General features: G+C 42.7%; 1 protein-coding gene across 3 annotated transcripts in view; it reads left to right on the top strand.

Moving 5' to 3' along the window:
* LOC112251519 (1-phosphatidylinositol 4,5-bisphosphate phosphodiesterase beta-4) overlaps positions 1-27610 on the top strand; it is a 175912-nt gene that overhangs the window by 44912 nt on the left and 103390 nt on the right. The gene's annotated exons all lie outside the window — the stretch shown is intronic.

The raw sequence follows: 27610 nt of genomic DNA, 5'->3' as shown, positions 1-27610 counted from the left end.
CTATACCTTACTATAATATACTATACTACTACTCTACTTGATCTGATTTAAACAGCTCTTATTTTTATTATAGTTAAACAATAAGAAACATCATTAAATGTACAATGCAGAATAATGGTCCTATTACGTGTGTATCACCTCTAGGACCAGGCAATTATGTTATATCTACTGTAACCCTTTACAGACAGAACGCAGCAACAGTAACATGTCGATAGCGACAACTGATAACTTTTCAGACAATTTAAAAAAGTGCTGCATCAGGTCTGTACCTTTTCAGACAGCAGAATTCTGCTCCGGCGTAAAATGTTCCGTTTTTTTTTTTCTCTGACAACAATAAATGTAGCTGATTGATGTGCTGCTGTGTTGTTTTTTTTAATGGTATTTCTACTAAATGTCTTGGTATGTCACAGTATTTAACAAACATTAAAGTACTTTTGTAGGAGAGAGTGGTCTGCACGCAGGCAAACTGGCTGCGCGCAGCAGCTCGAAATTATTGGAATGACATTTCTGGTTGCTTAGTGATGGAATTTAGTCCCGCTTCATAAGTGGCATTCCTTTACAGACACGTAAAATGGCCGGTCATATCACCAGAGAAGGTTTTGTGTCTGCATTTAAAAAAACGTAGTATAGCCTACCCTAACAGACAGACAAACAAACATACCATAGCCAAGGGGCTTCCAAAGGGCCACTTTCCATTTTGTCTGAAAAGCGAAATACGTACAGGCTACCAGTAGTCTACTGTAATTTCATGAGGCAAACATTATGTAACGAGTGCGCTGAGAGTTGGAAAGCAAGTTCAGGGAGTGAGTGTTTTAAAATAAACAATGAACACGAAACACAACCAACGCACCGACATGAAAACAGAGTCAATAACACCTGAGGAAAGAGCCAAGGGGAGTGACGGATATAGGGAAGATCATCAAGGAGGTGATGGAGTCCAGGTGAGTGTCATGAGGCGCAGGTGAGCGAGACGATGGTGACAGGTGTGCGAGATAATCAGCAGACTGATGACCTTGAGGCTGGAGAGGCAGTATACGTGACAAATGAAGAGTAGGCTACCCCCAAGCTCGCAAGATTGAAGACATTGGTGCGATGAATAGGCTAGGATATTCTTTATTTATTAATAATTAAAAAATACATTTGACCCCCTTTTTCTCCCCAATTTTGTGATATCCAATTGCGATCTTGTCTCATCGTTGCAACTCCCCAACGGGAGAGGCAAAGTTAGAGTCTTGCATCCTCCAAAAGGTCGACCCGCCAAGCCACGTCTCCAAGCCTCTTAACACCCGCTGGCTTAACCCAGAAGCACCAATGTGTCGGAGGAAACACCGGTCAACTGACAAACAGAAGTCAGCTTGCAGGCGCCCAGCCCGCCACAAGGAGTCACTAGAGCGCAATGAGCTAAGTAAAGCCCCCTGGCCAAAGACCGCTGCGCCACTCGGATGGCCCTAGGCTAGGATATTCTACACACAACAGACAGAAGACCAAACACTCACTTGCATCATTAGCAAAGAGACAGATCAGGCAGGACAGTGTGAGGGAGAGAGAGGCAGAAGTAGAAGCGTGCTCATATGTTTTGGTAATTTGCATCTCGCAATATCTTGTCTTGCATGCCTTGCAAATTCACCAAGTAGCCTAAAGTTTGCCTCTTCCGCTCTGGTTTTACTTGAATTACACAAGTTCCCCATAGCCTTTTGGTTATAACAAGGAAAATAAGATGTTTTGTGATCACTGAACTGTTTTTGGTTAGGGATCCCAAATTCATTTAAATGTTTTAATGTTTCACGACGTTTTAATGTTCACACCCCTAAGCTATACTGACTTACTACTTCAAAAGTAGTACTTTGAGGTTAGAGATCCATGAGATGTTTCAAGTAAACTGCCATTTGTGATACCAATAATTATTTCTAAATATCTACTCATCTTCAGAAATCCATAGAAGTCAGGTATTTGGTGAAAAGGAGAGAGACTTTGGGGATGGAAGAAACCAAACATGAGGCCTACCAGTAGTGTTGTGTTCGAGACCACCTAAAGTGAGACTGATCCAAGATTGGGGGGGGACAAGGGGTCCGAGACCGATTCAAGACCGAAACCAGAAATATGCGATTCCAATTCAAGACCACGATTGCAATTTTGTCAAATCAGCACCATAACCAGATTTCAAAATGTCCAGTATTTCTGTGCTCATATTTCAGAACAACATATGGATTCTTTAGACATTCTAAATAGTGAAAAAATGCATGCTGAGGGAAAATAGAGCCACTCTACACATGTGACTTACTGGCTCAATTTGGTCATGGTGTTTTTTACATTGGATAAAAGTAAAGACACAGAGCCAGAAAATGGTATATCCTACACTAGAGTTGAGGAACAATGGGAAAGTAATTCTGCTTTTGAAAGTTGATAAACTTATAACCTCACTTTTGAGAAAATGGCCCTTGAATGTTTTTGTAAACCTACTGGAGAGCTCTTCTTTGTCTACACCCATTCAGCATCGTTCACACCCACTTAAGCCTTAGCCCCACCTATCTCTTTAAGGACTTGCATGAGGCCATGTACTAAACAACCAAACATTTCAAGACTCAACGCTGGTTTATACTACGGGTGTGTTCGTAAATTCAATCTGGAGTACCAGAGTGCGCTCTGGGCATTCGTAAACTCAGAGCATTGTCAGATTGTTAGTTCGTAAATTCACAGTGTTTCGCTCTCAGATCGTTCAGAGCGCACACTGGACGCTCTGGCCGAGGAGTAGGGTTGATCCGAGCGTTCTCACCTAACAACAGCAGTCAAGCACCCAAAGCACCCAGCTAGCTAAACAATGAACCATAATCCCAACTCATAACGTTACTACCCTGCATGAATCTGCATGTAGCTATCCAACTAGGCTCAATGTTAGTTAGCTAGCCAACATTAGGCTATGACTTGCAATGCAAATGGCTCTGAGATATGAATAATATTACTAAACAGATCATACACGTAGCGTTAGCTAGTAAGCCAGTCAGCTAACGTTAGCTAGCCTACAGTACACTTGAACTTGAAATGAAAACGACTTTCTGACGCTTCTCACTCTCTGTCACGGATGCCATGGTTGCCTTTAGTTTGAATGTAATCCGGACACAGGTGTTTTATACAACAGCCTTCTGTGTGTTCTCTTTTTGACTTCCTCTGCATATTTGCAATCAAACGCCAGAACTTTCTCCATCTCCTTAGCTATCATACTTTAATTCCACCGGGCATTCCACTAGTTTAAAAACTCGGGTCCTCAAGAAAAGTGGAGAGCAACACTTTTGCAGTTCTTCTACGTGATATCTTTCAAAAAAAAATCTGAGTTCGAAAAGATGACCTACACATACTGACTGACCATCTCATGTTATAGACACAAGCGTGCTACATGGCAGACTAATCCGAACTCATCTCTCAGCATGTCCAGCCCATCCATTATCTCAGACAATCATGGCTAGCAGGAAGGTTCCTGACTTTTTCCGTGGCTAAACCAACTAGGCTTGTAATTTAACAATTGTCTTTGTAATTATGTATGACATACAAGTTTGTTATTAAGGCACATGAAAGTTCACTTGCTCCAGAAGGCATTTCTGCCCAAAAATGCATTTTGTAAAAAAATAAAAGTTTACATTCAAATAACTCTCCTGTGAAGTAGTGCACGACATACGCCTAGTTTCCTGAAACGAGTCACAAATTATTACTAACCCAAACACAGTGGGGAACAAGGGGCCTTCTACATCTTCAGAGAATGGCTAAGGATTTCTAAAATAATGATTATAGTAATATAATAATGATAATTATATTACTATTTTAAATGATGTTCTGATTTAAGCTGTTCAGTTTTTTTTGGAATGGACAACGAGCCACGCTGAAGAGAATAAAAGATCCAATCAGGATTTTTCTTTGCTGGTCTCTGGGGAGATACATCTAGTAGGCTAAGTCAACCATTGGCTAAGCCATCAGAAGCTAGATTAGCGCTCGACTATGCATATAATTGACAGCTTTGGAAAGAAGACACTCTGACGTTTCCAAAACTGCAAAGATATTGTCTGTGAGTGCCACAGAACTGATGTTACAGGCGAAACCCAGATAAAAATCCAACCAGGAAGTGCCGCATTTTTTGAAACCGCCTCATGCTAATGACTCCTTATATGGCTGTGAATGAGCTATGAATGAGCTTACATTTTCCACGTATTCCCCAAGGTGTCTACAGCATTGTGACGTCTTTTTAGGCATTTCCATTGAAGAATGGCTGTAAGGGACCATATATAGCATGTGGGTCACATGGTGTCTCCCGCAGAAAATCTTGCGTAAAATACTGAGGTAGCCATTTTTCCAATCGCTTCTTATAAGAAACCAATTGCCTCGACGGATATATTATCGAATATATTTGTTAAAAACACCTTGAGGATGGATCCTAAACAACGTTTGCCGTGTTTCTGTCGATATTATGGAGCGAATTTTGAAAAAGGTTTGGCGTTATAGTTGTAGCATTTTTCCGGTCGATTTCTCAACCATGCATGATGAAGAAACGGGAGCTATTTCGCCTACAAAAATAATATTTTTGGAAAAAAGGAACATTTTCTATCTAACTGGGAGTCTCCTGAGTGAAAGCATCTGAAGTTCTTCAAAGGTAAATGATTTAATTTGGTTGCTTTTTTTATTTTTGTGAAAATGTTGCCTGCTGCCAGCAGAGCCTAGCATAGCATTATGCCATGATAAACGTACACAAATGCTTGTCTAGCGTTGGCTGTAACGCATATTTTGAAAATCTGAGATGACAGTGTTGTTAACAAAAGGCTAAGCTTGTGTTTGAATATATTTATTTCATTTCATTTGTGATTTTCATGAATAGGAAAAGTTTATAGGGGTATTTATGTCCGCTGCGTTATGCTAAAGCATTTGAGAATATGATTACGCTCCCAGATACGGGATTGCTCGTCGCAAGAGGTAACAACAAGCAACCTCTGACAAAAGTCCCTCTACTTCTATTTGAGGTGAAAATTATGAATTAGACACCTTATCGATAGCAACAGCTCATGGTCCTCCTGGAATCATAAGTTGTTTTTTTTACTCAATGAAGGAACGTAGTCCGAGAAACACTGGTGAATGTCTTGCTCGAGCTGTGTATGCAACTGGTTCACCTCTGATGCTCACAGGCAATGTGTATTGGAAGAGATTTCTGAATGTTCTTCACCCAGCATACACCCCTCCAACCAACCAGACAGACATGCTTTATCTACTCATTTGCTGGATGCATATTTCAACAGAGTTCAAATAAAGGTCAAGCAAATCATAGAGAAAGCAGACTGTATTGCAATCCTCTCTGATGGGTGGTCAAATGTTCGTGGGCAAGGGATAATTAACTACAAAATCTCCACCAGTATTCTGTAAGAGCACAGACACAAGTGACAACAGACACACCGGTCTCTACATTGCCGATGAGCTGAAGGTAGTCAATGACCTTGGACCACAGAAGGTATTTGGACTGGTGACAGACACTGCTGTGAACATGAAGGCTGCTTGGTCTAAAGTCCTACCCTCACATCCCACCCATTGGCTGTGCTGCTCATGCATTGAATCTGCTCCTCAAGGACATCATGGCACTGAAAAAAATGGATACACTCTACAAGAGAGCCAAGGAAATGGTTAGGTATGTGAAGGGTCATCAAGTTATAGCAGCAGGCCTCCCGGGTGGCGCAGTGGTTAAGGGCGCTGTACTGCAGCGCCAGCTGTGCCACCAGAGACTCTGTCGTAACCGGCCGTGACCGGGAGGTCTGTGGGGCGACGCACAATTGTGGGGCGACACACAATTGGCCTAGCGTCACCTGGGTTAGGGAGGGTTTGGCCGGTAGGGAAATCCTTGTCTCATCGCACACCAGCAACTCCTGTGGCGGGACGGGCGCAGTGTGCGCTAACCAAGGTTGCCAGGTGCACGGTGTTTCCCCCGACACATTGGTGCGGCTGGCTTCCGGGTTGGATGCGCGCTGTGTTAAGAAGCAGAGCGGCTTGGTTGGGTTGTGTATCGGAGGACGCATGACTTTCAACCTTCGTCTCTCCCAAGCCCGTACGGGAGTTGTAGCGCTGAGACAAGATAGTAGCTACTAAAACAATTGGATACCACGAAATTGGGGAGAAAAAGGGGTAAAATAAAAAAAAAATATAAAAAAAAGTTAGAGCAGCAATCTACCTCACCAAGCAAAGTGAGAAGAATAGGAGCACCACATTGATCTCCCCAGCAACACCTGTTGTTGGGGTGGTGTTGTCATCATGTTTGACTGTCTCCTGGAGGGAAAGGAGTCTCTCCAAGAAATGGCCATATCACAGTCTGCCGATATGGACAGCCCCATCAAGAGGATCCTCCCGGATGATGTATTTTTCAGCAGCCTGAAACTCCTAAAACCTATTGCAGGAGCCATTGCACGGGTTTAGGGAGACAATGCTATCCTGTCTGATGTTCAGACTCTGCTTGCAGATGTAAGAGAAGAAATCCATACTGCCATAACACTTCCGTAACACTTCACTGTGGCTCTAAGCAGAGGAAACTACAGTTCTGAAATACATCATAAAGCGTGAAGACTTCCACCTGAAGCCCATACACGCTGCAGCGTACATGTTGGACCTCGTGTATGTTGGCAAGAGCATCCTGTCTGGTGCAGAGATCAACAAGGCCTATGGTGTCATCACTACCATATCTCGCCACCTTGGCCTGAATGAGGGCACGATTCTTGGCAGTCTGGCGAAGTACACTTCCAAGCAAGGGCTTTGGGGTGGAGATGCAATATGGCAAGATATATGCTAACTGGATAACAGTCGTTCAAGTTCTTGGTAGCTAACCAAATGAGTCCTGCATCTATAGTTGTGTATAGCCACTGAAAAACAATATGAGGGGAAAAAGACAATCACTCACCCACTCCTCCAATGGCATGGCATGGCATGGCGTCCTCCTAGCTAATGCTAGGCTCTGTATTTTTTGCTTGCTACAATAGATACGCTAGCCTATTAGCCACGTTATGAATGATTTGGGGTCATTGCCCTTGTTAGTTTGATTGTATTGACATTTCCAGCATTAGTTACATTTGTCCGTTTTTGTCCAGAATATTTAGTCATTCAAACTGAAACAGTGCATCCTGAATGGAGGCAGCAAACAATGTACCAGGCCAACTGTGATTTACAACCTGATAGCAATATTTGTTGGACTGCCAAGAAATGTTTGGGTGAATTATGTAAATCATGCATTGAACTGCATCCATCTATTCTGCCAACAATGCCTTCGTGTACAGTCGTGGCCAAAAGAATGACACACACATTAATTTTCACAAAGTCTGCTGCCTCAGTTTGTATGATGGCAATTTGCATATACTCCAGAATGTTATGAAGCGTGATCAGATGAATTGCAATTAATTGCAAAGTCCCTCTTTGCCATGCAAATGAACCGAATCCCCCAAAAAACATTTCCACTGCATTTCAGCCCTGCCACAAAAGGACCAGCTGACATCATGTCAGTGATTCTCTCGTTAACACAGATGTGAGTGTTGACGAGGACAAGGCTGGAGATCACTGTCATGCTGATTGAGTTCGAATAACAGACTGGAAGCTTCAAAAGGAGGGTGGTGCTTGGAATCATTGTTCTTTCTCTGTCAACCATGTTTACCTGCAAGGAAACACGTGCCGTCATCATTGCTTTGCACAAAAAGGGCTTCACAGGCAAGGATATTGCTGCCAGTAAGATTGCACCTAAATCAACCATTTACCGGATCATCAAGAACTTCAAGAAGAGCGGTTCAATTGTTGTGAAGAAGCCTTCAGGGCGCCCAAGAAAGTCCAGCAAGTTTCAGGACCGTCTCCTAAAGTTGATTCAGCAGCGGGATCGAGGCACCACCAGTACAGAGCTTGCTCAGGAATGGCAGCAGGCAGGTGTGAGTGCATCTGCATACACAGTGAGGCAAAGACTTTTGAAGGATGGCCTGGTGTCAACAAGAGCAGCAAAGAAGATACTTCTCTCCAGGAAAAACATAATGAACAGACTGATATTCTGCACAAGGTACAGGGATTGGACTGCTGAAGACTGGGGTAAAGTCATTTTCTCTGAATTCCCTTTCCGATTGTGGGGCATCCTGAAAAAGCTTGTCCGGAGAAGACAAGGTGAGCACTACCATCTGTGTCATGCCAACAGTAAAGCATCCTGAGACCATTCATGTGTGGGGTTGCTTCTCAGCCAAGGGAGTGGGCTCACTCACAATTTTGTGTAAGAACACAGCCATGAATAAAGAATGGTACCAATACATCCTCCAAGACCAACTTCTCCCAACCATCCAGTAACAGTTTGGTGACGAGCGATGTCTTTTCCAGCATGATGGAGCATCTTGCCATAAGGCAAAAGTGATAACTAAGTGGCTTGGGGAACAAAAAATCGATATTTTGGGTCCTGAATCCCACTGAGAACTTGTGGTCAATCCTCAAGAGGCGGGTGGACAAACAAAAACCCACAAATTCTGACAAACTCCAAGCATTGATTATGCAAGAATAGGCTGCCATCAGCCAGGATGTGGCCCAGAAGTTAATTGACAGCATGCCAGGGCGGATTGCAGAGGTCTAGAAAAAGAAGGGTCAACACTGCAAATATTGACTCTTTGCATCAACTTCATGTAATTGTCAATAAAAGCCTTTGACACTTATGAAATGCTTTTAATTATACTTCAGTATTCCATAGTAACATCTGACAAAAATATCTAAAGACACTGAAGCAGCAAACTTTGTGGAAATTAATATTTGTGTCATTCTCAAAACTTTTGGCCACGACTGTACGTCATATTTGACTCGTCACTTTGAGTCAAATGGTTCCTATTTTTAAAACCTCTCATGAAGTTGGTTGGTCTGTGAATTCGATTTTTTTGTGATATTATGATTGTCTGTTTGTTTCATATCTGCAAAGTAGTTAAAACACTGTCAGTTCCACTTTAAACTTTAGGTCACAGGTTACTTTGTGTGCTAAATGTGAAAAGTTTTTTTTTTTTGCAATGGGAAGTAATAGTTGTGCATTTTGCCAAAAAGTTTCCAAACAACCTGCCCAGCAAAGGACAGGCACCCTGTGTGAAAAATCATGTCTTATGCTTTTTTAAATTGAGTTTTCACTCTCAAAATCCCACGTAAAAAAAAAAAGTCCACACAATGCTTAAACCACAATAATCTGTTTGGGTGGACCTGTCAGGGCCTGGCTCTCCAGTGGGTGGGCCTCTGTCCACCCAGGCCCATCCATGTCTACTCCCCTGATGCAAATAGCGCATGATGACAATTGTGCATCACAAATAGCCAACTAACCAACACTTCTGACTAAACTTTTACAATACCTGGTTTGCAGACACATTGTTGACTTAGTTAGCATTTCCTAATAGATATCATAAGTTGAAGATCTTTCATACCCTACCGGCTACCGATGTCCTCCTTCTATGAGCTGCTGCATGGTAAAACCAGTTGAGATCTGCACACTCTTGCTGTCTGCAGATGATACTCCGCTGAAACTAGGCTATACTTGTATGTGCTGCGCATTGGAATATCTTTCATGGAATTTGCGATTGTGTAGGCTACTTTGTGCATGATTTCTCTATTGTACTACATAATTGATGTCGTATACCTCCGCTACACTCTTTTGATACGCATCAGTAGGGATTAAGAAATGAGTATAAGCAATGCCCCCTGACAAAGTGGGTTTCTACCTGTGTATACCCTCTACTACACCAATGGACCTTTTGTGTTTTACAAAAAGTGCTCTCTCCTACATGAGTGACCTGGTATTACGGTTGCTGTCCTTTCAGCATCACCAAACCTGTCAAACACTGAAGACCTATAGGTTCACCACTGTCCTGACCTGTCACACACTGAAGACCTATAGGTTCACCTCTGTACTAACCTGTCACACTGAAGGCCTATAGGTTCACCACTGTACTAACCTGTCACACACTGAGGGCCTATAGGTTCACCACTGTACTAACATGTCTATAATAGATAGACTGCTCAAAAAAATAAAGGGAACACTTTAAACAACACAATGTAATTCCAAGTCAATCACACTTCTGTGAAATCAAACTGTCCACTTAGGAAGCAACACTGATTGACAATAAATTTCACATGCTGTTGTGCAAATGGAATAGACAACAGGTGGAAATTATAGGCAATTAGCAAGTCATGGTGTGGGGTTGCATTTCTTTGGGGGGTCGCACAGCCCTCCATGTGCTCGCCAGAGGTAGCCTGACTGCCATTAGGTACCGAGATGAGATCCTCAGACCCCTTGTGAGACCATATGCTGGTGTGGTTGGCCCTGGGTTCCTCCTAATGCAAGACAATGCTAGACCTCACGTGGCTGGAGTGTGTCAGCAGTTCCTGCAAGAGGAAGGCATTGATGCTATGGACTGGCCCGCCCGTTCCCCAGACCTGAATCCAATTGAGCACATCTGGGACATCATGTCTCGCTCCATCCACCAACGCCACGTTGCACCACAGACTGTCCAGGAGTTGGCGGATGCTTTAGTCCAGGTCTGGGAGGAGATCCTCAGGAGACCATCCGCCACCTCACCAGGAGCATGCCCAGGCGTTGTAGGGAGGTCATACAGGCACGTGGAGGCCACACACTACTGAGCCCCATTTTGTTTTAAGGACATTACATCAAAGTTGGATCAGCCTGTAGTGTGGTTTTCCACTTAATTTTGAGTGTGACTCCAAATCCAGACCTCCATGGGTTGATAAATTTGATTTCCATTGATAATTTTTGTGTGATTTTGTTGTCAGCACATTCAACTATGTAAAGAAAAAAGTATTTAATAAGAATATTTCATTCATTCAGATCTAGGATGTGTTATTTTAGTGTTACCTTTATTTTTTGAGCAGTGTATAAAGACTGTTAAGATACTGTATGAATGTTTCAAGAAAGGAGTCTACATATGTGGCCTGGCGAAGTTGTTTTATGCTCTGACTGAAAGAATGACCGAGACACTCAATATGTGGTCTGGAGTACTTCTACACTGTCTGTCGGTGAGAAATCCTTCATCTTGCATTTAATGTGCAGATATGGAAAGGAGGAGCGACATCATCGTCTTCATAATGCACTTGATTTACTTTATTCAGACCAGATAAAAAGGAACGTTGATTTATCAAGCATCCATTTCACATGCTCTATTAATTAGGCTAACGTGGTGGCAACGTGAGAGAATGAGGAACATGCATGAAACAAAACATTGTAGACCTCCACAAGTCTGGTTCATCCTTGGGAGCAATTTCCAAATGCCTGAAGGTACCACGTTCATCTGTACAAACAAAGGTACGCAAGCATAAACACCATGGGACCACACAGCTGTCATACTGCTCAGGAAGGAGACGCGTTCTGTCTCCTGGAGATGAATGTGCTTTGGTGCAAAAAGTGCAAATCAATCCCAGAACAATAGGTGTGAACAAAGGTGTGAAGATACTGGAGGAAACAGGTATAAAAGTATCTATATCCACAGTAAAACGAGTCCTATATCGACATAACCTGAAAGGCCGCTCATCAAGGAAGAAGCCACTGCTCCAAAACCGCCATACTAAAGCCAGACTACGGTTTGCAACTGCACATGGGGACAAAGATTGTACTTTTTGGAGAAATGTACTCTGGTCTGATGAAACAAAAATAGAACTGCCATAATGACCATCGTTATGTTGGAAGGAAAAAGGGGGAGGCTTGCAAGCCGAAGAACACCATCGCAACCGTGAAGCACGGGGGTGGCATCATCATGTTGTGGGCATGCTTTGCTGCGGGAGGGACTGGTACACTTCACAAAATAGATGGCATCATGAGGATGGAAGATTATGTGGATATATTGAAGCAACATCTCAAGACATCAGTCAGGAGGTTGAAGCTTGGTAGCAAATGGGTCTTCCATATGGAAAATTACCCCAAGCATACTTCCAAAGTTGTGGCAAAATGGCTTAAGGACAACAAAGTCAAGGTATTGGAGTGGCCATCACAAAGCTCTGACCTCAATCCTATAGAAAATTTGTGGGCAGAACTGAAAAAGCTTGTGCAAGCAAGGAAGGCCAAAAAACCTGACTCAGTTACACCAGCTCTGTCAGGAGGAATGGGCCAAAATTCACCCAACTTATTGTGGGAAGCTTGTGGAAGGCTACCCAAAACGTTTGACCCAAGTTACACAATTTAAAGGCAATGCTACCAAATACTAATTAGGTGTATGTAAACTTCTGACCTACTGGGAATGTGATGAAAGTAATAAAAGCTGAAATAAATCATTCTCTCCACTATTATTCTGACATTTCACATTCTTAAAATAAAGTGGTGATCCTAACTGACCTAAGACGGAATATTTACTAGGATTTAATGTCAGGAATTGTGAAAAAATAATATATTTGGCTATGGTGTATGTAAACTTCCGACTTCAAGTGTGTGTGTGTGTGTGTGTGTGTGTGTGTGTGTGTGTGTGTGTGTAGAAACCTCCCCCCCCAGTGAGCCAGGGTCTCTATAAATACTCTGGGATCCCAGTTGGCCTGAACACTGCTACCAGGAGGCTGACGGGGTGTGTGTGTGTTTGACGGACGCAGCCAATCAGTCCCCCCGGGTGTATACAATGGGGACCAGTGGTGTCAGAGAGGGGCAACATCTGTGGATGAGGCTTTTTATTTTTGTTGCAAGAAAGGGCTTCTCTATCTCTCCCTTTCAATTTCATTGCCCTGTCTCGTTCTCTCCCGCAGTATTTCCATCTCTTGACATTATCTCTCCGGACAACATTTGGCTAACAAAGGGTTCTCATTCAGACTCTTCATTGACTGTTTGCTGAAGAGGAGCACACATTAGTCCTTCCTTTAGTTGTTGCCAAATACAGTGTGGGAAATGGCGAACAGTACTGCAGTAGCGCTAGGCCATCATTAGCCAATAGGATTAGATGATATTAATGGCGTTTTAAATTCCACTCCGTTAGCTCGTGGATCTGACAGAAACCACTCCAAACACTAATGAATGGGGATAACATTACATATGACCTCGGAATAACAATCTAAAGTTTCACTATAGTTTGTTAACAAGAAATTTGTGGAGTGGTTGGAAAAACTAGTTTTATTGACTCCAACCTAAGTGTCTGTAAACTTCCCACTTCAGCTGTACATATGTTTTCCTGAGAGTCTTATCTCTCAGTGATCCGGTCATAATATTTTATAGCTTAAACCATTCAAAAGATAGAGCCACATTTTTGTAGGAAGAAAACAGAAACCGCTTTGTTAATTACACCCGCATCTAGTGGCTACTGGAGAATACTGACGTAACCCACCAAGCGCATATGTTCTCTCGCGACCCCATTTTCAAATCAGGCGACCCCGCTTGGGGTCACGACCCCTCGTTTGTGAAACCCTACACTTGGTTATCTGCCTAGAAATCTGGGAACTGGGAAGTAAACTGCCATTTAACCCCTGCCCCCTTTCCTCACCTCTCTCTCTCTCTCTCTCTCTCCCCTCTCTCTCTCTCTCTCTCTCTCCCCTTCTCTCTCTCTCTCTCTCTCTCCCCTTCTCTCTCTCTTGCTCTCTCTCTCCGTTTCTCTATATGGCCTTGTTCTATTTCGGAGGTTGGAAAATATGCTGTATTCTCATTGCTGCCTTTTCATAAGGGCAGGAGGGCACACAAATCCTATTTTATAGGTACTTATTTGGGCAGGGGGAGAATTCAGCGGTTTTGTGGTGCTTTCCCTGGAGCGAGAGAGCTCCCTCTGTTTCTTTTCCTGTCTTTTCTTTCTCTCTCTCTTCTCTCTAGCGGTCTTTCAAACCCACACACTCTCTGAGGGGGTCATGCTGAAACCGGAAGAGATGGGGCAGAGAGGAGGGAGAGGGGAGAGAGAGAGAGAGAGAGAGAGAGAGAGAGAGGAGTAGCTCTCGTTAAGAAAGAGCGCGCAAGAGAGAAGGAGTAGGGCTCTTTGAGAGAAAGTGAAAGAGAGAGAGAGAAGAAATGGGACAGACCTGCAGCAGGCCCTTACGTCTGTCTGTCTGTCTGTCTATTATTAGTCTGTCCAATAACATATTCCACTAATGACTTGTCCAGGGGGCAGCAGGGTAAGTCTATCTAGGGGATAATGACGTTCTCTTAGGCTGGAATCCAGGCTGGCCTCAGGCTCCACTGTTCCTACTGGGGCTGGGAGGTCATTGGCCCTGTGTGTGTGTGTGTGGTTGTCAGGTTTTCCATTAGGACCAGCAGCATATTCATTTACCAGACATTTAAGAAATTTACCGGACCCATATGCATTGGGTATGTAACCTGAATAGTGCGTCCACACACGGTTTCTCAGAATGACATAAATCACATTTTAGATTATGGTCATTCATATTAAAACAGAACATGCAAGTTGAGGATGCAACGATGTGCGGTCCTTTTTTAAAACCTAATTCTGATGCACACTGGAGATGGAGATGCACACTTTTTCTCAGCCATCAAGATGAGTAACGAACAACAAAATCACTATCCTATGTCAATTTACTTTCCCCCATAGTAGAAAAGTCGACCTATTCTGTCGGTCAGCTTGTCTAGAAGAAATAGCCTATTCCAAACAGACTCTAACCACATGTGTGGGACAACGTTAATACAACTAGTATGAATAGGATACATTTAAAAAGAAAAGTTAAAAGGCAATGAGTCTGATAAAACAGATGAGAACGATTACCTTAAAATGTTGATGAACTATTATGTATTCACATTAGAAGCGCACAAGACGGTAGGCTATGTTCGTGCCATAATGCAATTAGCGGGAGAAAACACTTGTCAAAGCGCACCGCACATACGGGCGGTTTCATGTGACAGAGATTAATATATATACGCGCTGAAGAAGCCTGCCTTTCGTTGCTTATGCATTTGCTGTTTAAGATGTTGTAGCAGCAGCTCTCGCGCTGTCTGACAGATTTTCACTTAAACGCTCTGTGTCTGTATGCTGTACCCGTGTGATCAATAAGATGCATAACGAATATACTGTACACACAAATTAACCTATAGACCGATAAACATGACCAGTCAAATGTATTTCCATCGACTGGTACTTCCATCATTTAACAGGCTAAAAAGCATTATTTCGCAATGGGATTTTTTTCTTCCAGCCGTCAATTTTGTTCATCAGCTTTTTTATAATTTTTTGGTGCCAAAAGCCTGCTATTACAGGTTTACAGAAACCCTGGTGTGTGTTTGTGTGTGTGTGTGTGCCTGCGTGCATGCTTGCCTATGTTGTGTGGGATTTTGACCATGTTTGGGCAGGCCTAGTTGATGAGAACCAAGAGGGTGTGGTGTGTGTGTGTGTGTGTGTGTGTGTGTGTGTGTGTGTGTGTGTGTGTGTGGGCGTAAACTGAACTCTAGCCCTCCTAATCTGGTCTAAATGAGATACCGAATGGTTCAGCTACACACACACACACACACACACACAACCACGCATACACACACACACACACACACACAACCACGCATGCACACACACAGACACACAGGTAGAATTCCTCTAGAACGGAGAACTAAACTATATATACAAAAGTATCTGGACACCCCATCAAATTAGTGGATTTGGCTATTTCAGCCACACCCATTGCTGACAGGTGTATAAAACCGTGCACACAACCATGCAATCTCCATAGACAAACATTGGCAGTAGAATGGTCTTACTGAAGAGCTCAATGACTTTCAACGTGGCACCGTCATAGGATGCCACCTTTCCAACAAGTCAGCTTGTCAAATTTCTTTCCCTGCTAGAGCTGCCCCGGTTAACTGTAAGTGCTGTTATTGTGAAGTGGAAAAGTCTAGGAGCAACAACGGCTCAGCTGCGAAGTGGTAGGCTACACAAGCTCACAGAATGGGACCGCCGAGTGCTTAAGCAAGTATCGCATAAAAATCGCCTGTCTTCGGTTGCATCACTCACTACCAAGTTCCAAACTGCCTTGAGAAGCAAAGTCAGCACAATAATTGTTCGCTTCATGAAATGGGTTTCCATGGCGGAGCAGCCCCACACAAGCCTAAGATCACCATGTGCAATGCCAAGTGTTGGCTGGAGTAGTGTTAAGCTTCCCAATCTGGTAGTCCAATGGACTAATCTGGGATTGGCGGATGCCAGGAGAACACTACCTAGTACCAACAGTAAAGTTTGGTGGAGGAGGAATATTGGTCTGGGGCTGTTTCTTCATGGTTCGGGCTAGGCCCCTTAATTTCAGTGAAGGTAAATCTTAACGCTACAGCATACAATGACATTCTAGATGATTCCATGCTTCCAACTTTTTGGCATCAGTTTGGGGAAAGCCCTTCCTTGTTTCAGCATGACAATGCCCCTGTGCACAAAGCGAGGTCCATACAGAAATGGTTTGTCGAGATTGCTGTGGAAGAACTTGACTGACCTGCACAGAGCCCTGACCTCAAACCCCCCTTTGGGATGAATTGGAATGCCGACAGCGAGCCAGGCTTAATCGCCCAACATCAGTGCCCGACCTCACTAATGCTCTTGTGGCTGAATGGAAGCAAGTCCCCACAGCAATGTTCCAACATCTAGTGGAAAGCCTTCCCAGAAGAGCGGAGGCTGTTATAGCAGCAAGGGGGGAGGGGGAGGGGGGGGCAACACCATATTAATGCCCATAATTTGGAATGAGATGGTCGACAACTGGTGTCCACATTCTTTTGGCCATGTAGTGTATTTGATAGCTCAGAATAATGTATCATTATACAGAAGATTAAAATTTTAACAAAGTTGCATTGTAACAAAGTAGCATTATACCATGGTAAAAACATTTTATCAATACGCCAACTATGTGTATGTAAAGTTGTGCATTATGGCCTACATTTCAGACTACATTTCCCATGATGCTTCCCAATGTCCCTCCATATATGAAGGCCACCAGGGACTTAAGCTCCTAAATGAAGACATCCTCTCAGGCAGTTGTGGTTGTGTTTGCTCCTGTCTCTGCTCTGGACTGTGGCTTACCCTAACTCCCAGGATCCATAGGCATTTCCCATGATGCATCATTGTGGAAAACCATCAACGTTCAACCCCTTAATAACCCTGACTGTCAAACTGGACTGAGTTGTACCATTTTCAGTCACTGTTAACCATGTTAGACTGTGGCACAACAGCAGTTGTTGATAGTGGAGTTTCTGTGAGGGAGGGAGGTCAGAAAGGGTTTTAAGTGAGCTAGTGCGTTAGATCAGGGATTCCTAAACCTTTTCGGCTCGTGACCCCATTTTGATATTTTAAAAAATCGCAACCCCACCACGTGGAAGAAGTGATGTAATCAACAGCCAATGTTTTATTTTTGAAGTTGGGCTATGGCAATCTGTTACAAATCAGTCGGACAGTACTTTTGACAATATTTCAATCTGAAGAAAGTACGGTTTGAAGAGACCGAAATGCATCAGAAAGTTATTGGGAAGAATATCAGAATATCATCAGGTAATAATTTTGTATGATCTTCTGTGTAGGAAAGAACATGATCATTGATGATGATCTTTTCCCCTCAGTCTGATTTAGTCCCTGGTCTTGTCCTTTGTTTTAACGCTTGTGGGCATAATGGAGGAAAGCAGTATGTACAGTTGAAGTTGGAAGTTTACATACACCTTAGTCAAATACAGTTAAACGCAGTTTTCACAATTTCTGACATTTAATCCGAGTAAATATTCCTTGTCTAAGGTCAGTTAGGATCACCACTTCATTATAAGAATGTGAAATGTCAGAATAATAGTAGAGAATTATTTATTTCAGCTTTTATTTCTTTCATCACATTCCCAGTGGGTCAGAAGTTTACATACATTCAATTAGTATTTGGTAGCATTGCCTTTAAATTGTTTAACTTGGGTCAAATGTTTTGGGTAGCCTTCCACAAGAATCCCACAATAAGTTGGGTGAATTTTGGCCCATTCCCCCTGACAGAGCTGGTGTAACTGAGTCAGGTTTGTAGGCCTCCTTGCTCACACACACTTTTTCAGTTCTGCCCACAAATGTTCTATAGGATTGAGGTTAGGGCTTTGTGATGGCCACTCCAATACCTTGACTTTGTTGTCCTTAAGCCATTTTGCCACAACTTTGGAAGTATGCTTGGGGTCATTGTCCATTTGGAAGACCCATTTGCGACCAAGCTTTAACTTCCTGACTGATGTCTTGAGATGGCGCTTCAATATATCCACGTAATTTTCCACCCTCATGATGCCATCAATTTTGTGAAGTGCACCAGTCCCTCCTGCAGCAAAGCACCCCCACAACATAATGCTGCCACCCCGTGCTTCACGGTTGGGATGGTGTTCTTCGGCTTGCAAGCCTCCCCTTTTTCCTCCGGTATGACGGCTGCATGGTCCCATGGTGTTTATACTTGCATACTATTGTTTGTACAGATGATACCTTCATGCGCTTGGAAATTGCTCCCAAGGATGAACCAGACTTGTGGCGATCTACAATTTTTTTCTGAGGTCTTGGCTGATTTCTTTTGATTTTCCTATGATGTCAAGCAGAGGCACTGAGTGTGAAAGTAGGCCTTGAAATCCATCCACAGTTACACCTGCAATTGACTCAAATGATGTCAATTAGCCTATCAGAAGCTTCTAAAGCCATGACATAATTTTCTGGAATGTTCCAAGCTGTTGAAAGGCACAGTCAATTAGTGTATGTAAATTTCTGACCCACTGGATTTGTGATACAGTAAATTATAATTGAAATAATCTGTCTGTAAACAATTGTTGGAAAAATGACTTGTGTCATGCACACAGTAGATGCCCTAACTAGAGGTCGACCGATTATGATTTTTCAATACCGATACTGATTATTGGAGGACCCAAAAAAAAGACGATATTTTTAAACTATTTTTTTTATTTGTAATAATAACAATTACAAATGACAATACTGAATTAACACTTATTTTTAACTTAATATAAAACATAAATATAAATATAAAACATAAATAAAATCTATTTAGCCTCAAAATTGTTGGAGAACAAAGTCATATGTGCCATGTAAAAAATGTGCCATGTAAAAAAGCTAACGTTTAAGTTCCTTGCTCAGAACATGAGAACATATGAAAGTTGGTGGTTCCTTTTAACATGAGACTTCAATATTCCAAGGTAAGAGGTTTTAGCTTGTAGTTAATATAGTATTTATAGGATTATTTCTCTCTATACCATTTGTATTTCATGTACATTTGACTATTGGATGTTCTTATAGGCACTATAGTATTGCCAGTGTAACAGTATACCTTCCGTCCCCCTCCTCGCCCCTACCTGGGCTCGAAACAGGAACACATCGACAACAGTCACACTCGAAGCATCGTTACCAATCGCTCCACAAAAGCCGCGGCCCTTTGCATCGCAAGGGGAATAACTACTCCAAATCTAAAAGCAAGTGACGTTTGAAACAGTATTAGCGCACACCCAGCTAACTAGCTAGCCATTTCACATTGGTTACACCAGCCCTTAGGCTGATAGGCTTGAAGTCATAAACAGCGCTGTGAAGAGCTGCTGGCAAAACGCACAATTGTGCTGTTTGAATGAATGATTACGGGCCTGTTGCTGCTCAGTCAGACTGCTCTATCAAATCAGACTTAATTATAACATAATAACACACAGAAATACGAGCCTTTGGTCATTAATATGATCGAATCCGGAAACTCATTTCGAAAACAAAACGTTTAGTTTATTTCAGTGAAATACGGAACCGTTCGGTATTTTATCTAACGGGTGGCATCCCTAAGTCTAAATATTCTTGTTACATTGCACAACCTTCAATGTATGTCATAATTACACAAAATTCTGGCAAATTAGTTCGCAATGAGCCAGGCAGCCCAAACTGTTGCATATACCCTGACTCTGCGTGCAATGAATGCAAGAGAAATGACACAATTTCACCTGGTTAATATTGCCTGCTAAACTGGATTAGTAGTTATAACTAGTGATTGATTGATTGTTTTTTATAAGATAAGTTTAATGCTAGCTAGCAATTTACCTTGGCTTCTACTACATTCGCGTAACAGGCAGGCTACTCGTGGAGTGCAATGGTTAGAGCGTTGGACTAGTTAACTGTGCGGTTGCAAGATTGGACCCCTGAGCTGACAAGGTGAAAATCTGTCGTGTTAACCCACAGTGCCTAGGCAGTCATTGAAAATAAGAATGTGTTCTTAACTGACTTGCCTAGTTAAATAAAGGTATATAAAACATTTTTTTTTTTTATAATCGGAAATCGGCGCCCAAAATACCGATTTCCGATTGTTATGAAAACTTGAAATCGGCCCTAATTAATCGGCTATTCCGATTAATCGGTCGACCTCTAGTCCTAACTGACTTGCCAAAACTATAGTTTGTTAACAAGACATTTGTGGAGTGGTTAAAAAATGAGTTTTAATGACTCCAACCAAATTGTATGTAATCTTCCAACTTCAACTGTACGTGTTATCTTTTAGGGACGGGGTCATAATATTTTGTAGCTTAAACGGTTTATAAGATTGAGCCACATCTGTAGGACGAATACCAAAACCACTCTGTTTATTTTTTCCGCATCTAGGGGCTAACAGAGGTTACTGACATAACCCCGGTTCTATGAACCAAGCTCAATTTTATTTATTTTATTTCAGAGTTTCTCTTGCGACCCCATTTTCAAACCTGGCGACTCTTAGTTTGGGAAACGCTGTGTTAGATTGACCTCTCTCTCTCAGTCCTTCCCTCCTATTCTCTCATTATGCAAAGGGATCTCCCTGTGCTTCAGCTCTGTAAATAACACACACACACACACACACACACTGTACTGCAGCCTTCTTATATGCTGATAGCCTGGGGGAACACTCCCATCTCCTCCCCCCCCTTCCTCCACTATCAGAGAGACCTCTGTTTGTTGGAGGTGGAGCTTTAGCATGCAGACTCAAATGCATGACTGTACTGGAGCACTTAGAAATGCACTACATGCTGTACTGTACATCATTTGGTGGAGGGTAGTGTATAAGGGGGAGCCCCATCCATTAGGTGATGTGTTAAGTCCTTTGTTTAACTCCATTTTGCTGGGCTGAAAATGAACTGCTATATATAGAACTCAAAGAGAGATAAAGAGAGAGAGGGCGGAGGGAGGGAGCAAGCGAGAGAGAGATGTGAAGGTAATGTTCGCTATTTTTACGAGTTCATCTGCTTTTTATCGGTCTTTGTGTGTGTGTGTGTGTGTGTGTGTGTGTGTGAGTCAGCAGCAGTATGGCCACGATGGTCAGCGTGTGACGAAAAGATGGCAACGAAAACGGAAAGATTTCCGTCACAAAATGACAGCCACGTATCTTGCAGTTTGATTCTATGTAAAGAACCGGTTGAAAGGCTAACGCCGAAGTCACGGTACCTTTTTTGTGTTGCTCCTGTGGTTTCTAAATGTAATATCTTTCCTATGGGCCTCTGTATCCTCTCTAGGTGGAATGGGCCTCGTGTAAAGAGTCTCATATTAGCTCTGTATCACAGTCCTATTAAGAGCTTTGTGTTACACTATCTCCTTTCTCCAGTCCCCCGTACTGTAAGTCTGAGCCCTGCGGGACAGGGCCTGATTGGTGGAGTGCTGCAGCGATGTTAGTCCTGCTGGAAGTTTCTCCCATCTCCACAGAGGAACTCTAGAGCTCTGTCAGAGTGACCATTGGGTTCTTTGTCACCTCCTTGAGCAAAGCCCTTCTTCCCCGATTGCTCAGTTTGGCTAGGCGGCCAGCTCTGGGAAGAGTCTTGGTGGTTCCAAACGTCTTACATTTAAGAATGATGGAGGACACTGTGTTCTTGGGGACCTTCAATGCTGCAGACGTTTTTTGGTACCCTTCCCCAGATCTGTGCCTCGAACACAATCCTGTCTCTTAGCTTTACGGACAATTCCTTCAACCTCGTGGCCTGGTTTTTGGTCTTAAATGCACTGTCAACTGTGGGACCTTATATAGACAGGTGTGTGCCTTTCCAAATCTTGTCCAATCAATTGAATTTACCACAAGTGGACTACAAACAAGTTGTAGAAACATCTCAAGGTTGATCAATGGAAACAGGATGCACCTGAGCTCAATTTCGAGTCTCATGGGAAGGGGTCTGAATATTTATTTGCAATAAATTTCCCCAAAATTCTATAAACCTGTTTTAGCTTTGTCAATATGGGGTATTGTGTGTAGACTTCTGAGGATTTGTATTGATTTAATCCTTTGTAGAATAAGGCTGTATCGTAACAAAATGTGGGAAAAGTGAAGGGGTCTGAATACTTTCTGAAAGTGTAACCGATGTGAAATGGCTAGCTACTTAGTGGTGGTGCACGCTAATAGCGTTTCAATCGGTGACGTCACTCGCTCTGAGACCTTGAAGTAGTGGTTCCCGTTGCTCTGCAAGGGCCGCGGCTTTTGTGAAGCGATGGGTAACGATGCTTTGTGGGTGACTGTTGTCTGTGTGCAGAGGGTCCCTGGTTCGGGCCCAGGTCGGGGCGAGGGGACGGACTAAAGTTTTACTGTTATATTGACGCTGTTGACCCGGATCACTGGTTGCTGCGGAAAAGGAGGAGGTCAAAAGGGGGGTTGAGTGTAACTGATGTGAAATGGCTAGCTAGTTAGCGGTGGTGCGCGCTAATAGCGTTTCAATCAGTGACGTCACTCGCTCTGAGACCTTGAAGTAGTGGTTCCCTTTGCTCTGCAAGGTCCGTGGCTTTTGTGGAGCGATGGGTAACAATGCTTCGTGTGTGACTGTGGTTGATGTGTGCAGAGGGTCCCTGGTTCGAGCCCAGGTTGGGGCGAGGAGAGGGACGGAAGCTATACTGTTACAAAGGCACTGTATGTCAACGAATTGTCGAGGGCTCTAGAACAGTCTGAAGCAACCGGCCTTCTTTACTGTTTGCAGATGATCTGCAGCTTCAGTTCCCAAACCAAGGAGGGCCTACAGCAGCACCTAGATCTGTTCCCAACCAAGGAGGGCCTACAGCAAATTCCGTCAGACTTTGGCCTTGACAGTTAATCTCAGTTAGACAAAAATAATGGTGTTCCAAAAAAAGCTCCATTTGCCAGGACCACAAATACAAATTCCACCTACAAACTGTTGCCCTAGAGCACACAATAAACTATACCTACCTCGGCTGAAACATCAGCGACACAGGTAACTTTCACAAAGCTGTGAATGATCTGAGCATAACGTTTGACATCCCAATTAGGATCTGGCTAAAAAATACTTAAAACCGTTATAAAAACCATTGCCCTCTGTGGTTGTGAGGTCTGGGGTCCACTCACCAACCAAAAATTGACTAAATGTGACAAACACCAAATTGAGACTGCATGTAGAATTCTGCAATAACGTCCTACGTGTACAATGTAAAACACCAAATATTGCATGCAGAACGTAATTAGGACGATTCCCGGTATTGATCAAAATCCATAAAAGGAAGCAATTTTCAAACCTTCCATGACAAATCCCTTACCAAATTGAGAGATTAACCTGGAGAAGAGTCCCCTCAGCCAGGTCGTCCACAAACACCAACAGACCACATAGAGCCCCAGGACAGCAACACAATTCGACCCAATCAAATCAGGAGAAAACAAACAAGATAATTACTTGACACATTGGAAAGAATCAACAAAAGAACAGCGCAAACTGGAATGTTATTTGGCCCTAAACAGAGAATACACAGTGACAGAATACCTGACTACTGTGACTTGACCCAAAATTAAGAAAATCTTTGTACAGACTCCGTAAACATGTCCTTGTTATCAAGAGCGGCCACCGTAGGCAGACCAGCAGTGTGCCCACTGCTGACAAAATGAGGTGGAAACGGAGCTGCACTTCTTAACCTGCTGCCAAATGTATGACCATATCAAAGACACTTTATTCCCTCAGATTACACAGACCCACAAAGAATTAGAAAACAAAATCAAATGTTTCATAAACTCCCATATTTATTAGGTGAAATACCACAGTGTGCCACCACAGCAGCAATATTTGTGACCTGTTGCCACAAGAAAAGGGTAACCAGTGGAGCATGAACACCATTGTAAATACAATCTATATTTATGTTTATTTATTATCCCTTTTGTACTTCAACTATTTGCACATTGTTACAAAACTGTACATAGCCAATGATATAACATTTGAAAAGTCTATTATTGAAACTTTTGTGAGTGCAATATTTTTTTCTTAATTTCTATTATTTTGTTTACAATCTATTTCACTTGCTTTGGCAATGTAAACATATTTTCCCCATGGCGAAAAAAGCCCTTTGAACTGAATTGAATTGAGAGAAAGCGAGAGACGTCAATCTAACGCACTAGCTCACTTAATTAACCCTTTCTGTCCTCCCTCCCTGACGGAAACTCCACAATCAACGGCTGCTGTTGTGCCACAGTCTAACATGGTTAACAGTGATGGGAACTGCTTACAACCCAGTCCAGTCTGACAGAACAGGGTTATTTAGGGGTTTAATGTTGACGGTTCTCCACAATGACGATGGAGGAGAAATGCAATCATGAGAAATGCCTATGAATCCTGGTGAGTTAAGGTAAGCCACAGTCCAGAGCAGAGACACAGAGCAGAGAGGAGCAAACACAACCATGCCTGAGAGGATGTCTCCATTTAGGAGCTTAAGTCCCTAGTGGCCTTCATATTATGGAGGGATGTGGGAAGCATCATAGGAAATGTAGTCTGAAAAATGAAAATACTTATCAGGCTAGTTGCCTGATGGTCACTCTGACAGAGCTCCGGAGTTCTTCTGTGGAGATGGGAGAACCTTCCAGAAGGACAACCATCTCTGCAGCACTCCACCAATCAGGCTTTTATGGTAGAGTGGCCAGATGGAAGCCACTCAGTAAAAGGCACAAGACAGCCCACTTGGAGTTTACAAAAAGCCACCTAAATACTCTGACCATGAGAAACAAGATTCTCTAGTCTGATGAAACCAAGATTTGGCCTGAATGCCAAGTGTCACATCTGGAGGGAACCTGGCACCATCCCTACGGTGAAGCATGGTGGTGGCAGCATCATGCTGTGGTGGTGATTTTCAGCAGCAGGTACTGGGAGACGAGTCAGGATCAAGACAAAGTTGAGCGGAGCAAAGTACAGAGAGAAACTTGATGAAAACCTGCTCCAGACCAAACAGTTGAACATTCTGAGAAAGTCTCCAAATACAGGTGTGCCAAGCTTGTAGCGTCATACCAAAGAGGACTCCAGGCTATAATCACTGCCTAATGTGCTTCAACAAAGTACTGAGTAAAGGGTCTGAATACTTATGTAAATGTGATATTTCCGTATTTATTTATCTTTTTTTATTAGCAAAATGTCTACAAATCTGTTTATGCTTTGTCATTATGGGGTATTGTGTTTAGATTGAGGAGGGAAAAACACAATTGAATCAATTTTAAAAGAAGGCTCTAACTAACAAAATGTGGAATAGTCAAGGGTTCCTGAGAGGCGCAGCCGTCGAAGGCACTGCATCGCAGTGCTAGAGGCATCATTACAGATTTGGGTTTGATCCCGGGCTGTATCAATACTGCCCGTGATCGGGAGTCCCATAGGGCTGCACACAATTTGCCCAGAGTTGTAAGGGGAAGGTTTGGCCGTGGTAGGCTGTCATTATAAATAAGAATTTTACCTTAAATAAACAATAAAATATACTTTCCGAAGGCAATGTAAGCGTTGAAAAGGTTGGGGCTCAAGCTGGATCCCTGTCTCACCCCCTGGCCCTGAGGAAATATATATTCTCTTCCAATCCGCACACTTGTTGTTTGTGTACATGGATCTTATAATGTTCCCCCCCAATACCGCTTTGCATCAAATTGTATACCCTCATGCCAAATTGAGTGAAAAGCTTTGTTGAAATCAACAAAACATGACTTTGCTTTTGTTTTGTTTGTTTGTCAAAAAGTGTTCATGGTGAATACGTGGTCTGTCATACGGTAATTTGGTTAAAAGCCCATTTGACATTTGCTTAGTACATACTCTCGCTCTCTCAATTCATGAGGCTTTATTGGCATGGGAGTGATATGTTAACATTGCCAAAGCAAGTGAAGTAGATGATAAACAATAAAAATGAACAGTAAACATTACACTCACAGAAGTTCCAAAATAATGAAGACATTTCAAATGGCATATTATGTATATACACCTGAAGTTAGAAGTTTACATACACCTGAGCCAAATACATTTAAACTCAGTTTTTCACTATTTCTGACATTTAATCCTAGTAAAAAGTCCCTGTTTAAGGTTAGTTAGGATCAAGACTTTATTTTAAGATTGTGAAATGTCAGAATAATAGTAAAGAGAATGATTTATTTCAGCTTTTATTTCTTTCATCACATTCCCAGTGGGTCAGAAGTTTACATACACTCAATTCGTATTTGGTAGCATTGGCTTTAAATTGTTTAACTTGGGTCAAACGTTTTGGGTAGCCTTCAACAAGCTTCCCACAATAAGTTGGGGGAAATTTGCCCATTCCTCCTGACAGTGCTGGTGTAACTGAATCAGGTTTGTAGGCCTCCTTGCTTGCAAACACTTTTCAGTTCTGCCCACAAATCTTCTGTAGGATTGAGGTCAGGGCTTTGTGATGGCCACTCCAATACCTTGACTTTGTTGTCCTTAAGCCATTTTGCCACAACTTTGGAAGTACACTTGGGGTCATTGTCCATTTGGAAGACCCATTTGCGACCAAGCTTTAACTGATGTCTTGAGATGTTGCTTCAATATATCTACATAATTTTCCATCCTCATGATGCCATCTATTTTGTGAAGTGGACCAGTCCCTCCTGCAGCAAAGCACCCCCACAACATGATTCTGCCACCCCGTGCTTCACGGTTGGGATGTTGTTCTTCAGCTTGCAAGCCTTCCCCTTTTCCTCCAAACACAACAATGGTCATTATGGCCAAACAGTTCTATTTTTGTTTCATCAGAACAGGAGACATTTCTCCAATAAGTACGATCTTTGTCCCCATGTGCAGTTGCAAACCATAGTCTGGCTTTTTTATGGTGTTTTTGGAACAGTGGCTTCTTCCTTGCTGAGCGGCCTTTCAGGTTATGTGGATATAGGTCTCGTTTTACTGTGACTATATATACTTTTGTACCTGTTTCCTCCATCATCTTCACAAGGTCCTTTGCTATTGTTCTGGGATTGATTTGCACCAAAGTACACTAATCTCTAGGAGACGGAACGCCTCTCCTTCCTGAGTGGTATGACGGCTGCATGGTCCCATGGGGTTTATACTTGCATACTATTGTTTGTACAGATGTTACCGTCAGGTGTTTGGAAATTGCTCCCAAGGATGAACCAGACTTGAGGTCTTGGCTGATTTCTTTTGATTTTCCCATGATGTCAAGCAAAGAGGCACTGAGTGTGAAGGTAGGCATTGAAAATACATCCACAGGTAAACCTCCAATTGACTCAAATGATGTCAATTAGCATCAGAAGTCATGACATCATTTGCTGGAATTTTCCAAGCTGTTTAAAGGCACAGTCAACCTAGTGTATGTAAACTTCTGACCCACTGGAATTGTGATACAGTGAATTATAAATTAAATAATCTGTCTGTAAACAATTGTTGGAAAAATGACTTGTCATGCGCAAAGTAGATGTCCTAACTGACTTGCCAAAACTATAGTTTGTTAACAAGAAATTTGTGGAGTGGTTG

The sequence above is a fragment of the Oncorhynchus tshawytscha genome, linkage group LG05, assembly GCF_018296145.1.
Source record: "Oncorhynchus tshawytscha isolate Ot180627B linkage group LG05, Otsh_v2.0, whole genome shotgun sequence".
NCBI classification, from domain to species: domain Eukaryota; kingdom Metazoa; phylum Chordata; class Actinopteri; order Salmoniformes; family Salmonidae; genus Oncorhynchus; species Oncorhynchus tshawytscha.
The sequence above is the reverse complement of the archived record's forward strand: the minus strand, read 5'-3'. Positions and strand labels throughout refer to the sequence as shown.